Source organism: Pristiophorus japonicus, chromosome 1 (genome assembly GCF_044704955.1).
Source record: "Pristiophorus japonicus isolate sPriJap1 chromosome 1, sPriJap1.hap1, whole genome shotgun sequence".
NCBI classification, from domain to species: Eukaryota; Metazoa; Chordata; class Chondrichthyes; family Pristiophoridae; genus Pristiophorus; species Pristiophorus japonicus.
Genome location: NC_091977.1, coordinates 505,194,058 through 505,210,049, shown reverse-complemented (window position 1 = coordinate 505,210,049; position 15,992 = coordinate 505,194,058).

Sequence of the window (15,992 nt, the reverse complement as noted above, 5' to 3'; positions counted from 1 at the left end):
TCCTTAATGAAAAAGTAATCATAACAAAATAACCATCATACATAACGTGCTCTCTCAGGATCATATCATTCCTGACTCCAGACCTGGGACTCCGCCATTGCCGAAATGTACAGACTCGCCTGAGCCAAGTCCGACTAAATGCTCAGTCTGCAGCTGGCCCTTCTAGGGCCAGAGCTGGTCGAGGGCATCCTTGAGGGACATCTATAGCTTCTACACCTGAAAGACAGCGGCCTTCCCAGACCCATAAGGCAGCCACAGGGGAGACACTGTGGCGTAGTTCCAGAATAGGTTTGAGTAAGAGAGGTTATAAGGGCGAGAAATTATTATGTGTATGTTTTTTGCACCTTTCTTTATTCTGTAATTCATCTTTATTTTGTGTTCCCATATCTATGCAGGTGTATCATTTCACTATGGGTAATGATGTCTAAAAGGGCTCATTGGGATGGGCATGGAAATGCAAAGATAAAGGGTGAAGTGGCCATTATCGGAAACCTGCACCTCCCTTGCAGGGTTTAGGTGGCGATGACGCCTCCTGCGTGGCTGGTGACCTGCATCTTGGTCCTCCAAGCAGGCACCCGCAATTTTGCTTTGGACCAGAAAATACGCCGGGCACAGGATAACGGCATCATGGCTGCTGCCAGGATACCGGGCATCAACTGCCAGGATCTTGTGGTGGTGGTTACACACCAGCTCCACGTAGAGGGAGTGAAATCCCTTTCGGCTAATGAACATTTCCGTATTGGCTTGTGGCCCTCAATGCGACGTAGGTGCAGTCTATGGCACCCTGAACCCTGGGGAAGCCCGCAATGTGCACAAATCCAGTCTGCCGCTCCATCTGCTTCTCCATGCTTATCGGGAAGGAAATGTATTCGCCCCTTCTCTTATACAGAGCACGTGACGGATGGAGCGATGGGCGGAGAACTGAGAAATGTTAGAAATTGCAGTGGCAGATTGGAAAAAGCCAGTGGCAGGGACATTTAGTGCTATGGTCACTTTGGTTGCAATGCTCAGAGCTGTTCTCAGCCTTGCCTGAGGCTCTAGGTCTGGCCGCAGCAGATTGCACAGCTCCCTGATGTCCTTCCTGAATCTAAGCCTGCAGAGACATTGGTCATCCGTAAGGTCGATGAAGGAAAACTGCTGCCTGTCGACCCTTGCATGATAGGGCCTTCTTCCCCAACTCTATGGTTGGCTCCTCCTATGGCAGCTGGCTCATTGCTTTCTCCCTCATGCTCTTCCTGCTCCTTGGCCTCTGCAGCCTGCTGCTGGCAAGCATCTTCCTCCTGTGCATCCTGCCTTCTTTCTATCTCGCCCAATATCTGGTGCGGTGTTCAGCATACCTGACCCTCCTCCTCACGGCAGGTCCTTCCTGGGCCACCTCTCTGCGTTGAGGTCTGTCGCCATTTCCAGACCCTTCTCTATGTCGGGCATCATTGGCTGCTGCGTTCCTTGCTCGCTGCCTGTGAAGCCGTTGCTAATGGCGCCGCCTTCTCCTGCGTGCAGGAGGTGTGCCGCTGCTAGCATTGAGCCCATTGTCTCTGCAAGCTCAACCTCCACAATGAGGCCTCCATGGAGTATATTGATGCCCTCAGCTACTACATTCAATACCGCTATCAAAAGGGCGAGTGACAAACTTCTGAGAACTCAAAACGATTATCGGGCAAAAAAATGGAGATGCATGCAACCCATCTTTAAAATCTGCTGGCGGTCTTGACCCGGCACAGTGAGCCGGCACAGTGTACCAACACCAAAAACTGTCACGGGCACCGACATGCAGCCGCTTGACTTTTAAAAGAGAATTTAGCTTCCGGGGCAGAGAGGTTGCGGTGCGTGCTCTGATGACGTCTTTAACGAAGCATCTGCTGGGGCATGGTAGAAGTGGGGTGAGCGGGGCAGATCTCCACACTGCTGCAAAAACCCCTGAGGAGAATTTTGCAAGTGGCGGCTATTGGACTAAAATCGGCGACCAGACGACACCGCCATTTGGCCGCCGCTTTCTGGCGGTAACAGGCCTTATCGGAGGCTGAATTTCAGCCACCCAGTCTCATCAGCTTTGTGGGGGAGAGAGTTCCAAATTTCCAGTCATCATTGTGTGAAGAAGTGCTTCCTGACATCAGCCCTGAATGGTTCCATTGTTCTGGATCTACCCACCAGAGGAAATAGTTTCTATGGGCCCGAGTTTGTTCAAACCTAAGTGCCGCCCAAGTACCGTCGAAAGGGCCGCTAAGACCCTGACGGTACTTTGGGCGGAAGTTTGGTGAAAAAATGTGGGAAAACCACCTGGCGGAAAAAATGGGCCTTGCACGCCAATTCTGGGCAGCAGTGGGCAGTCGATCGCATTCTGGGCGGCAAATGTGATCCTCGGCAAAGTAACGCCGAGGCTAGAATTGGGCTCAGGGAGGAGGGAACGGGAAAAATAAAAAAATTTCAAAACATAAAAAAAAACTACTGCAAATCCTTCAGAGGACCCCATCCACCAAAATCCCTGCAAAAGAAATGAAGAAAACAAGTGCACTAACCTTTTCTTGCAGGTCTTCAAACTTACTGTTCAGGTAAGACCTGCCTCCATGCGTCGGTCTCCTCTGTTGGTGGAGCCAAGGACCGCCCGGGCCAAACTGAGGAGTCAGCGGGCGGGAGGACTTTTATTGATATTGCATGCCAGCAGACGCTTCTCAGCGGTATTCTCTCCCCGCCGGCGGGAGAACCTGACCAAACTCGCTCAGAGGGGAGAGCGCCCAGAAAATATCGAGACCGCCGAGAAAACTTGGCGGCAGCCGGCGGTAAGGCGACCAAACTCAGGCCCGAAAGAACTTATCAAATCCTTTAAACATCATAAACATATCTTAGTCGTCTTAATCATTTGTTCCTCAGTAATGGAAGAAATTGCCATGAGGAATGACTGGATAAGCTTGAGGTCAAGAAAATCAGATTGGACTTCACGGGTAGTAAAAGGGGTGAAAAAATTCAGCCAAAAACAATACTTCCAGATGTATTAGCGTTTACAAGGAGGCAGGGAGGGAAGGGATAGTGGGAGTGGGAGAGAGGAGGTGTAGCGGCTGGGAAACCTGGAAAGACGGGTTCCTCGGAGGTCCTGCCAAATTTAATGGAAAGACCTCAGTTAAATTTGTGGACTCCGTTTCCTGGCCGGCAGTCAGCCTGTTTGAGAGGCTGGTTGGTTGAGTGGCACTAGGCCATGGCCAGGGAATATCAAGGAGGTAGGTAGGGAGGGAGGGATTGGGGTGCCGGAGAGGCAATAGAGGGACGGCGGGGGTCGGAGCGGAGCCTGGTGGTTCTGGCGAGGTGATCGGGGTGGATTGGAGAGGACATCGGGGGTGGGAGACCGGGCTGACTGCCGGAAAGGAGAATGTAGGCCATGTGTAGGTCAGGAGGGGTCCGATCGCGCATGCAAATGCGGGAGGGTGTGGCCCGATAGACAAGGACGAGGTTGTTCAGCAGATCATGGGGAGGGAAGCAGGTTAGCTTGGGGTTATTCTGGAATGATAAAATCAAATTTCTCCATCCAAACATATCTTGTGATCTAACCTTGAACATCCAGGTGTAGAATTTTTGCAAAGTTACATCACTGTTGCACTACTTGTGCCCACCAGAGGCCTATAGAGACAGTTACTCTCAGGTTTCCTGAGTCTTCTCATTCCCCACCCTCTACTTTAGCAGCCTCATACCGGCACATCTTTTACTTAGCACACACGCCTCAACTGTCAGCCTTCACTGTACCTTCTTGTAGGTCAAATTGGCACGCTTTGCCCATCAGAGGCAGGCCATTGGAGGAGTGTCCCCACCTTTAAACCCTCCATCCATTTGAGAAGAAAGCCATGAAGCTCAGGTGAAAGTACTCAGCTCTTGCAATGATAAGTGCCAGTTTACTGAGCACCTATGCTGTTCTGGGCATCACTGTGAAACACCACAGCGACACAATCCTCCTTCTCTGTCTCCTCAATCCCAAAGGGGATGATGCTCACCCATTCTTGTCTTCCACTCTCTGTTTGTGCTCCATATTGTCTCATTTCTTGACCTTCGTTGCTTAATTACACAACTGGAGCCTTTGCCCTTTAGGGGTATGTACTATTTTCTTTCATACCAAAAATGTCTTTAAATACTTCCCACAATTTGTCTGTAAGTTCACCTATTCACAACTCCGTTCAGTTTACTTTGGCCAATGTATCTTCACTGTGAAGTTTGTCTTTCTTAAATTTAAAACCTTGGTTTGTGACTCTGCCTTCTCCCTGTCAAACTTAATATCAAATGCAATCATATTATGGTCACTATTTGCAAGATGCTCCCTTACCACCAGATTGTTAACATAGAAACATAGAAACATAGAAAATAGGTGCAGGAGTAGGCCATTCAGCCCTTCTAGCCTGCTCTGCCATTCAATGAGTTCATGGCTGAACATGCAACTTCAGTACCCCCTCCTGCTTTCTCGCCATACCCCTTGATCCCCTTAGTAGTAAGGACTTCATCTAACTCCCTTTTGAATATATTTAGTGAATTGGCCTCAACTACTTTCTGTGGTAGAGAATTCCACAGGTTCACCATTCTCTGGGTGAAGAAGTTTCTCCTCATCTCGGTCCTAAATGGCTTACCCCTTATCCTTAGACTGTGACCCCTGGTTCTGGACTTCTCCAATATTGGGAACATTCTTCCTGCATCTAACCTGTCTAAACCCGTCAGAAGTTTAAACGTTTCTATGAGGTCCCCTCTCATTCTTCTGAACTCCAGTGAATACAAGCCCAGTTGATCCAGTCTTTCTTGATAGGTCAGTCCCACCATCCCGGGAATCAGTCTGGTGATTCTTCGCTGCACTCCCTCAACAGCAAGAATGTCCTTCCTCAAGTTAGGAGACCAAAACTGTACACAATACTCCAGGTGTGGCCTCACCAAGGCCCTGTACAACTGTAGCAACACCTCCCTGCCCCTGTACTCAAATCCCCTCGCTATGAAGGCCAACATGCCATTTGCTTTCTTAACCGCCTGCTGTACCTGCATGCCAACCTTCAATGACTGATGTACCATGACACCCAGGTCTCGTTGCACCTCCCCTTTTCCTAATCTGTCACCATTCAGATAATATTCTGTCTCTCTGTTTTTACCACCAAAGTGGATAACCTCACATTTATCCACATTATACTTCATCTGCCATGCATTTGCCCACTCACCTAACCTATCCAAGTCACTCTGCAGCCTCATAGCATCCTCCTCGCAGCTCATACTGCCACCCAACTTAGTGTCATCCGCAAATTTGGAGATACTACATTTAATCCCCTCGTCTAAATCATTAATGTACAATGTAAACAGCTGGGGCCCCAGCACAGAACCTTGCGGTACCCCACTAGTCACTGCCTGCCATTCTGAAAAGTCTCCATTTACTCCTACTCTTTGCTTCCTGTCTGAATTCTTGTTCACCAATCGTTACTAAATCCAATATGATCTGGCCCCTTACCTGTTCCAAAACTTATTAGGGCTAATTTTGACATTGGGCGATAATGTAAAATGGAAATAAAAATCAGGCGTGATGTATAAGGAGCAGCTGATCCCATATCGCCTGTTTTGCACTGTCCTGAATACATTCTATAAATTAATTGCATTTACTAGTTGAGCTATTCGCTTTCTCCCGGTCGAAGTGGAAATTAAAATCTCCCATTATAATGATATATTATTGGGTTTTTCCTACATGCTTCCCTGATCTCTGCAGTTAAACATCCCTGCACTAAATTTCTCTCTTTCTTGGTAAGTAACTACTATAGGATGTCTGTTGACAACTCCCACCAGTCTTGCTTTCTTTGCTGTTCCTTAACTCTATCCACAGTGTTTCCATTGCCCGTCACCCTTACTGAAATTGCTTCTATTATTCAATGATATATTTTTCATCAGAAAGGACTACAAAAAAATCCTGTTAAGGTGACTTAGAAATATGTGTTCCTGTACACTGAGAAAAGCTTTAGTTGCATTAGAGTAAGGACACAAAATCCATCTCAGATTGGTGTTATGCTGACATGGTGCAGAACAATTGGCCATGTGAGTGTACGAAAGGTTAACTGTTGACCGCAAGTAGATTCAGTAATACACGAAAAGGGAGCTTTCTTCACAGAATCATTTCAAATCACCCTTCCGATTCACTTGGCTGAATGTAAAGTGAAGTTAGATTCAGTTCAATGTCAACCTGCCTAAGGAGCTGTCCAATTTTCATTTGGATTTGACCCAAATTCTGCTGATCTATATTAAAGCAGAACTGTGTATGATAGATCCCAATTTATTTGGATTATATCCAATTAACTGAGCTGATGACAGGAAACTATTGATCTCTGATTGGCAGCTGCCATTTTCCCATCGTTGCTGCTGACAGATGTATCTTTTGATCGTTCTTTTCATCACGTCCATATAAAATATTGATTCTTTTAACCCATGGGTGATTGCAGCCGGAGCATTACTGTGCTGCAACATACAAAATAGTAATTTCTATTGAAAATAAGTGAAATTGCTTCTGGATGGAAAACGCTTACTTAAAGAAGAAGATTATTCATCTGATTTGTCACTTAATCAAAAATGATATAGAATCTTACTAGTGTCTTGGTTTTTCTTTGTTGTGTTTTGTGGTTTAAATCTACCGAGCAAAGGTTCCCTTGACGCAGACGTTTTGAACTGAGCAGTTTCCAGATTATCATCAGGTGGCCATAATTGCTCCTGTCTCTATGTGTAGAGGCATTGTAAATACATCATGAATATTGAACAATGCATTTAAAATGTTGCTAGAAGTACAATTCCTCATGAGTGCATTGATACTGTGGCTACAGAAAGGGACCCGACTAACTTTTATCCTCAACATAGTTTCCGCTCCAAGTTACCCCAATTTAAAAAAAATTCATTCTTGGGAGGTGGGTGGTCACTGGCACTTATTGCCCATCCCTAGTTGTCCCTGAGAAGGTGGTGATACAACTGAATTGGTGTGGATCTTGAATAAAGATGACCAGGTAAAGATGGCAGGTTTTCTTCCCTACAGAACATTAGTGAACCAGTTGGATAATCTGACACCTGCATGGTCATTTTTACTGATACCAGCTTTTTGATTTCCAGATCTATTTGAAACTGAATTCAATATGGCTGCCACTCTAGTTTATTTTCAAATTACTCCATCTGTGCTGCAGTTGATGGCTCATCATCTTACTCTTTTGCCGACCATTCAGAGACTCCTCAAAGATCTAGCCTCTGTTCCACATTGTTCCTTCTCCATATCAATGGCCTTCTCCACTCATCATCCAAAGCTATTTCAATGATGGCTCCTCTTTACATTTATAAAACTTCTTTTAGATTGCACACCCCCAGTGCACATAATCTTTACTCCTCTTGCAATGCATTGAATGAATAATGCCATCCTGATATGCTCTCTGCCTTTCAAAAGGATAAGGAATATCTGTTTTTTTTCCAATTCTTAAAAGATACAGTCCTGTATTTTTCTCTTAAGGAAGGATTTTCAGTGGGGGGTTGAAGGGGTTGGGGGTTGTACCATCATACAACATGTAAATAAGGCCTTAAGCAGGCAAGTCTCTTTTGGTCATTTGGTTGGAGAGGCGGCTACAATAAAGCCCTCTCCCTCCATGCGGGAATTTACCATCACTTCCTTGGACCTACCACTACCTCAACATAGCCCTGGAAATCAGCAGTCAGTGTGGATATGAGCAGGAAACTTCTGCCGGGAGCCCAGCTCCTGCATTTACATGCAGTAGGGGTGAAGAAACAGGCAGTAGTGGTCCTGGCAGAGAATAGGCGAAGGGAAGTTCTGAATTTCTTGACTGTAATATATTTGCTTCAGCGGTTCTTTCCTTAGGAATTCATAGCAACACATTGCTATTAAGAACTAGTTGCTTTATGAGCAAAGGTTTAACAATCACATTACACATTACCAGTTCATCCACCAAGCTCACAACCATTTGTCTCATTGTGGATCCCCTGAATCCAACTGGCTGGGGTTTTATTGAGTCTTGTGAACATCACGTGGCTGGCTAAGCCACTCACAACTCAACAGCTCTACCAACCTGTGAGCAGACTTCCAGGTGCATACATTACATTGACATTCTGCCCTGCAATCCTGCTCAATACCCTCATTTACATTGCAAGTTTATTCACGGTCATTGCCTCTTTCCTGTGGGAACCCTTGATCTTTCTCAAGCTGTCAACATTCATGCCTTTACTCTAACCTAAAAAGGAACTCCCACACCTTCTTTATTAATACAACTACCCCAAGAAGCTTGGTTTCTTCGATCAAATATGTCTTTTCCCTTCAATAATATTTACTCTGTCCAAATCTGTCCAATACCTGTTGAATACCTGGGATACCTAACATCTAATAGATGATCCAACTCTAACCTCTAGCTACAACCTTTCTCCCTATTATTATCTTATCTCTTTATTGTATCAATGTTATTATGTCAGCCAGTGGCTCAGTGGGTAGCACTATCGCCTCTGAGTCAGAATGTTGTGGGTTCAAGGTCCCACTCCAGGAATATGAGAACAAAAATCTAGGTTGAGACTCCAGTGCAGTGCTGAGGGAGTGCTGCACTGTCGGAGGTGTCATCTTTCAGATGAGACATTAAACCGAGCCCTATTTGCTCTCTCAGGTGGACGTAAAAGATCCCATGGCACTGTCCTGGCCAATATTTATTTTTCAATCAACATAACAAAAACAGATTATCTGGTCATGATCACATTGCAGTTTGTGGGAGCTTGCTGTGTGTAAATTGGCTACCGTGTTTCCCACATTTCAACAGTGACTACACTTCAAAAAGTACTTAATTGGCTGTAAAATGCTTTGCGATGTCCAGTGGTCATGAAAGGCTATATAAATGCAAGTCTTTCTTTCTTACGTTATTATTTTCAACGTTGTACTCAATTTTTACCTCTTATTTATTCTAAGCACTAAGTATTCCATTCTAAATGCTTTTTTCTTCCGAATATTGGGCCCAAATTTGGCCAGTACAGATTTCTGGCGCACTCACCAGAGGTGCGTCGCTTTTGTAGAACAAAAAGGGCGCCAAAAATCTTCAGACCGAGTTTGGCCGCTCCCCAGCCTCTCCTCGCTGGTGGCGCAGCGTGGCCACTGGATTCGGGAGCCAGATCCCGGTGCACGCATGTGCAGTAGCTCCTCAGCCCCAGAATCTGTGAGAGTGTGCTGCAGGTTGTATGCGAGGGGCTCGAAGCGCGCCGCCCCTATCCCTGGCTGAATGGGCTCCCTCATCGGCGGCCTGCTGCCTTCCCTTCACATAAAGGTAGGACTTCTATTTTTTATTTGTTATTGATTGACTGGTTGCTTATTACTTGGTGCTTTAGGTGCAGAGTTCCTTCTATTTTTTATTTGTTAATTAATTGCTTATTACTTTTTGTGTTCTGTTTAGTGCTTTGTAAGTCTTGGTGCTAGGTGCAGGTCCTCTCATCTTCCTTGCATTTTTTATTTGTTATTGAATGCTTATTTTTGTGCTTTGTTTAGTGCTCGTTGCTTTAAATGTACTTACCTGCGCTGATTTCTTAACTCTCCGCAAGGGTTTTCTGTGTGGGCCACAAGTGGCCACATACGCTGGCCTAAGTTAGTCTGGAGCAACTATTAGCTGTCCAAACTCGCTTAAATGGCCAAAACAGGTGTAGGTGGCTGGTAACGCCCCTTTTTGAAAAAAAAACGAAACTAAAAAAATCCTAACTAACTCACTTACACTAGCGCAAATGAAATGTGCAGAGTGGAAATTTTTAAGATACTCCAAAAAAATCAAGTTGCTCCAAAAAAAAATGGACCAATTCCTGGCCAAATTTGGGGCCATTGTCATTGTGATGAAATCAGGAATCAATGCCCATCCTTCTACTTGTAATATATTCTTACTAAAGCACCCACACTCAGGATGGCTTCAATCTGGAACTTGTTTTTATTGTAAACATCAGTGGCTGCATTACCACAGTAGTCCACTAGGTGGAACAATAGTCCACTAGGTGGAGCTATATATTACACTATAACTCATTTTTCTCAGGATGTCAAACTGTGGAACTCCTTAACATTCTCATTTTTTCCTCTGTCCTACAATCTTTAGGCTTTCAAAACTAAAGCTCAGTTTTACACTAATAACTATATTTTGATTTTATTTTTTCAATTTCATTCTCATGGGTAATGCCCATCTTTAGTTGTCCTGAGATGGTGGTGGTGTTGATAGGCCTTAAACCGTAACAATCCCTGTGGTGATGGTATTCCCAAAATGATGTTAACTAAGGAATTCCAGGATTTAGACCCATTGACGATGAAGGAATCCAAGTTAAGGACAGAGTGTGACTTGGAGGCAGTAAATCCAGACCATGGGAGCACATGTTACTAAAAAGGTAACTTTTTGAAATTTACTTACCGGAATATGGACCTGGGAAGAGAAGGAGTGCTCCTCCCAACCGCATATTTGAAGAACGTGGACGACCGCTCCTCCTCCCCAAAATGGCTTCCGATCCTCTCCCAGCTTCTGATGCCCTTCCCCATCCCTGGCTCTAATCCTCCCCCACCAGCTTCCAGTTCTCCCCTCTTGCCCTCCAATAGAATCCATTGCACCTAATGCTCCACCCCCAACCTCCGACCTTCTCTCTCAGCCTCCTATCTCCCAACGCCTAGCTTCATTTACCTGAGGGCCGCTGTAACATTAGCAACGGCCAAGTCTGGGATTCCTCTTCGCTGGCTGGCTGTTCGCGCCACACCTGCTCCATTGAAATGAGGTCCGAGGCCTAATATTGGGGGCTTCTAAGGGCTCGCCATTCAGGCGCAGGGAACGTACCCTGCATCCCGCTTTTCTCGTCACGAAGTTCCATACTAATGCCATGTTTCATGGCCATAATGTGCAGAGATAATATAACAAGGATTTTGCAGACCATCTGTGAGGTATAGTGCAGAGATATCGCAAGCATTGGAAGTATAGTTTGAGGATTCCAAATGTTCATTCAGTCTTTGACCTTGTCCTCATATGCACCTAACTGTTCTCCAGGAGTTTGTGGGCTATGCAATGGAATCTACAGCCATGTCTTAATGACATCTCCACGATGCCAAAATCATCCATATTATCTGTGATTTGTAATCGTTCTGAAACATATTAAAACAGAGTGAAAAAGTCATGCTGTTACTGCATGGAAAGGGAAGCTACTAAATAAATAGGGAATTACATTTTGCCCATTCTGGTCTCCTTACTAAGGAAAGGCATACTTGCCTTAGAGGGAGTGCAATGAAGGTTCATTAGACTGGTTCCTGGGATGAGGGGATTGTCTTATGAGGAGAGATTAAGTAGACTAGGCCTATATTCCATAGAGTTTAGAAGAATGAGAGGTAATATAATTGAAACATATAATATTTTTAAGGTGCTTGACAGGTTTAATGCTGAGAAATGTTTCCCCTGGCTGGGGGATCCAGAACACGGGGTCACACTCTCATAATAAGGGTTCTGCCATTTAGGATTGGGATGAGGAGAAATTTCTTCACTCAAAGAGTTGTGAATCTTTGGAGTTCTCTACCACAGACAGCTGTGGATGCTCAGTCATTGAGTATATTCAAGACTGGCATCAATAAATTTTTGGAAACTAAGGGAATGAAGGGATATGGGGATAGTGCAGGAAGGTAGAGTTAAGATAGAAGATCAGCCATGATCTTGGTGAATGGTGGATCAGGCTCGAAGGGCTGAATGGCCTACTTCAACTCCTATTTCTTATGTTCTTATGTTCTTATTACATGGTGTCATTATGTTCACTAGATGGAATCCATTTGACTTCTAGATAGATGAAAGTATATGGCCCGGATTTTGCAGTGGTAATGACGGCGAAACTGTCAGCTTTTGCCATCATTACCTCAGCCATGATCATATTGAATGGTGGTGCAGGCTCGAAGGGCCGAATGGCCTGCTCCTGCACCTATTTTCTATGTTTCGATGTTTCTATGTTTCTGTGAAACTGACAGCAAGTTCTGGAGATAACACATGCGCACATAAACGCTGAAATTTCGAAGTTGCTGTCAATGATTCTACGCTTCTCCACAGGGTGCGCTGTTGAACTCCCCAGAGATGGCAATCTTTGAGAAATCACTGAACTGACAAGAACTTAAGCTTTCACCGTGTAATAACGCTCTTTAAAAAAAACCCGAGAAAGTTAAGCTTTGTTGGATGAGATGTAACTGGGTTTTTAATATACTGACTCATACTTATTGCTGAACAACCGTTTTGGACCCGAAAAATTCATTTTATATTTGTGGAATGTCAAATTTTTTAAATGCCAAGGTTTTTAATATATAATTTTTTTTAATGTTTGTTTAAGATATTTCAGATTCTACCTTAATCCCATGTGTATGTCCCAATCTTTATTTCGCTCTCTAAAAATCAAAGCATTTTACTTCCTTTTTAAAAATTCGTTCATGGGATGTGGGCATCGCTGGCCAGCATTTATTGCCCATCCCTAATTGCCCGAGAAGGTGGTGGTGAGCCATCTTCTTGAATTGCTGCAGTCCTTGTGGTGCATGTACTCCCACAGTGCAGTTAGGTAGTCTTATTATTGTTTTCTGTAGCAGTTTGTTACAACTGAGCGGCTTGCTGGGCCATTTCAGAGGGCAGTTAAGAGTCAACCATGTTGCTGTGGGTCTGGAGTCACATATAGGCCAGACCAGGTAAAGACAGCAGACTTCCTTCCCTAAAGAACTTTAATGAACCAGATGGGTTTTAAGAACAATACAATAGTTTCACGGTCACCATTACTAGCTTTTATTCCAGATTCATTTAATTAATTTAATTCAAATTCCCCAGCTACTTTGGTGGGATTTGAACTCCATGTCTTTGGATCATTAGCCCGTTATGCTAACCTTCCCGATGTTCCCTTCTGCTACAGTGCTGAAGACATGAATCAGGTTTGTTAAGCTTGTTGCTAAATCATAGAATTTACAGAAGGAGGCCAGTTGGTCCATCATGTCCTGTGTTGGTGAAATGGAACACTGTGTACACATGCCCTCGTATGAAACAGACATTGCTGCAGTGTCTGCAGGCTATTTGTTTGTATTGATAGTCAAATTGAAACGTTTCCGTACGAGCTCCCATTGCTATCAATGAGAATACCACGAAAAACACAAACACAACAAAATAAATTTAAAAAACTCCTCACATATTTAAAATTAATTGAAATGTAATTAAATTAAGTGTTTTAGATCAAACAAATATGTTTTAATAATGGTAAAAATAAACTTACCTTAATGGACAGGGTTTTTAATATAAAACTTAGTGATACAAATTAAATTTTTCTATCTTTTAAAATTCTTACGCTGATAAAAGTAGGCTATATGCCTGGTAAAAGCAGATGTAAGAGTTTGAAGGACATTCACTGGGCAGGAGTTGCTTTTTGTGATATCTATGATCTAGCCTTGAATATAGGGGGCATGATTAAGAAGTTTGCAGATGATACTAAAATGGGCTGTGTCGTTGATAATGAAGAAAAAAGCTGTAGACTGCAGGAAGATATCAATCAACTGGTCAGGTGGGCAGAACAGTGGCAAATGGAATGCAATCTGGAGAAGTGTGAGGTAATGCAATTGGAGAGGGCTAACAAGGAAAGGGAATACACATTAAATGGTAGGACACTGAGAAGTGTAGAGGAACAAAAGGACCTTGGAGTGCATATCCACAGAACCCTGAAGGTAGCAGGTGGTGAAGAAGGCATACGGAATGCTTGCTTTTATTAGTCAAGGCATAGAATACAAGAGCAGGGTGGGTTATGCTTGAACTGTATAAAACACTGGTTAGGCAACAGCTGGAGTACTGCGTGCAGTTCTGGTCACTGCATTACAGGAAGAATATGATTGCACTTGCGAGGGTACAGGGGAGATTTACGAGGATGTTGTTGGGAGTGGAGAATCTTAGCTATGAGGACAGATTTGATAGGTTGGGTTTGTTTTCCTTGGAACAGAGGAGGCTGAGGAGAGACCTCATTGAGGTGTGTACAATTATGAGGGGCCGAGATATATTGGCTAGAAAGGGCCTATTTCCCTTAGCAGAGGGGTTAACAACCAGGGTGCATAAATTTAAAGTAATTGGTAGAAGGTTTAGAGGGGATTCGAGGGGAAATATCTTCACTCAGAGGGTTATGGGGGTCTGGAACTCACTGCCTTGAAAGGGTGGTAGAGGCAGAAACCCTCACCACAGTTAGAAAGTACTTGGATGTGCACCTGAAGTGCTGTAACCTGTAGGGCTACGGACCGTGAGCTGGAAACCGATAATATAAGAATGGGCAATGAGGTCTTGTGTACTAGTTGTGATCAGCTAATGGGGTTAGAGAGGAATTTTCCCGATTTTATTTCCCGAATTTGCCTCTCTCAGAAGATTACACAGTTGTTTTTGGGTAGTAGGTTTCTAATCATGATGTTTCAGATATCACAACTGTGTGGGGCAGGCTCGATGGTCCAGATGGTCTTGTCCTGCCACAAATTGCGGCTGCTCCGGATGCCTCGTTCTATGCTGTAAATTTCTATGATTCTTTAATTCTAAATAGCCCAAATCTCTGTGTGCACATGTCCTTCTCCCGGGAATGCTTGCGATCTGTCAAAAGACATGCGCATTGCGCGCCAAGAACCGGCATTTGCGAGGCCTCTTCGGGTGCGTGCGCACATCGTATATAGAAACATAGAAAATAGGTGCAGGAGCAGGCCATTCGGCCCTTCGAGCCTGCGCCGCCATTCAATATGATCATGGCTGATCATTCAACCTCAATACCCCACCCCAGCCTTCTCTCCATACCTCCTGATCCCTTTAGCCGTACGGGCCACATCTAACTCCCTTTTGAATATGTCCAACGAACTGGACGCAACAACTTTCTGTGGCAGAGAATTCCACAGGTTCACAATTCTCTGGGTGAAAAAGATTTTCCTCATCTCGGGCCTATATGGCTTACCCCTTATCCTTAGACTATGTCCCTTGGTTCTGGACTTCCCCAACATCGGAAACATTCTTCCTGGATCTAACCTGTGCAGTCCCGTCAGAATTTTATACATTTCTATGAGATCCCCTCTCATTCTTCTGAATTCCAGTGAGTAGCCGATCCAGTCTTTCCTCATATGTCAGTCCTGCCATCCTGAGAATCAGTCTGGTGAACCTTCGCTGCACTCCCTCAATAGCAAGCATGTCCTTCCTCAGATTAGGAGACCAAAACTGCACACAATACTCAAGGTGTGGTCTTACCAAGGCCCTGTACAACTGCAGTAAGACCTCCTTGCTCTTATACTCAAATCCCCTCGCTATGAAGGCCAGCATGCCATTTGCTTTCTTTACTGCCTGCTGTACCTGCATGCCTACCTACAATGACTGATGTACCATGACACCCAGGTCTCGTTGCACCTTCCCTTTTTCTAATCTGTCACCATTCAGATAATAATCTGCCTTCCTGTTTTTGCCACCTCACATTTATCCACATTATACTGCATCTGCCAGGCATTTGCCCACTCACCTAACCTGTCCAAGTCACCCTGCAGCCTCTTAGCATCCTCCTCGCAGCTCGCACTGCCACCCAGCTTAGTGTCATCTGCAAACTTGGAGATATTACATTCAATTCCTTCATCTAAATCATTAATGTATATTGTAAATAGCTGGGGTCTCAGCACTGAACCCTGCGGCACCCCACTAGTCACTGCCTGCCATTCTGAAAAGGACCCGTTTATTCCCACTCTTTGATTCCTGTCTGCCAACCATTTCTCTATCCACGTAAATACATTTCCCCCAATCCCATGTGCCTTCATTTTGCACACTAATCTCTTGTATGGGACCTTGTCAAAAGCCTTTTGAAAGTCCAAATACACCACATCTAATGGTTCTCCCTTATCCACTCGACTAGTTACGTCCTCAAAAAACTCCAGAAGATTTGTCAAGCATGATTTTCCTTTCATAAATCCACGCTGACTTGGACCGATCCTGTCACTGCTTTCCAAATATGCACCTGGAGAGGCCACAATA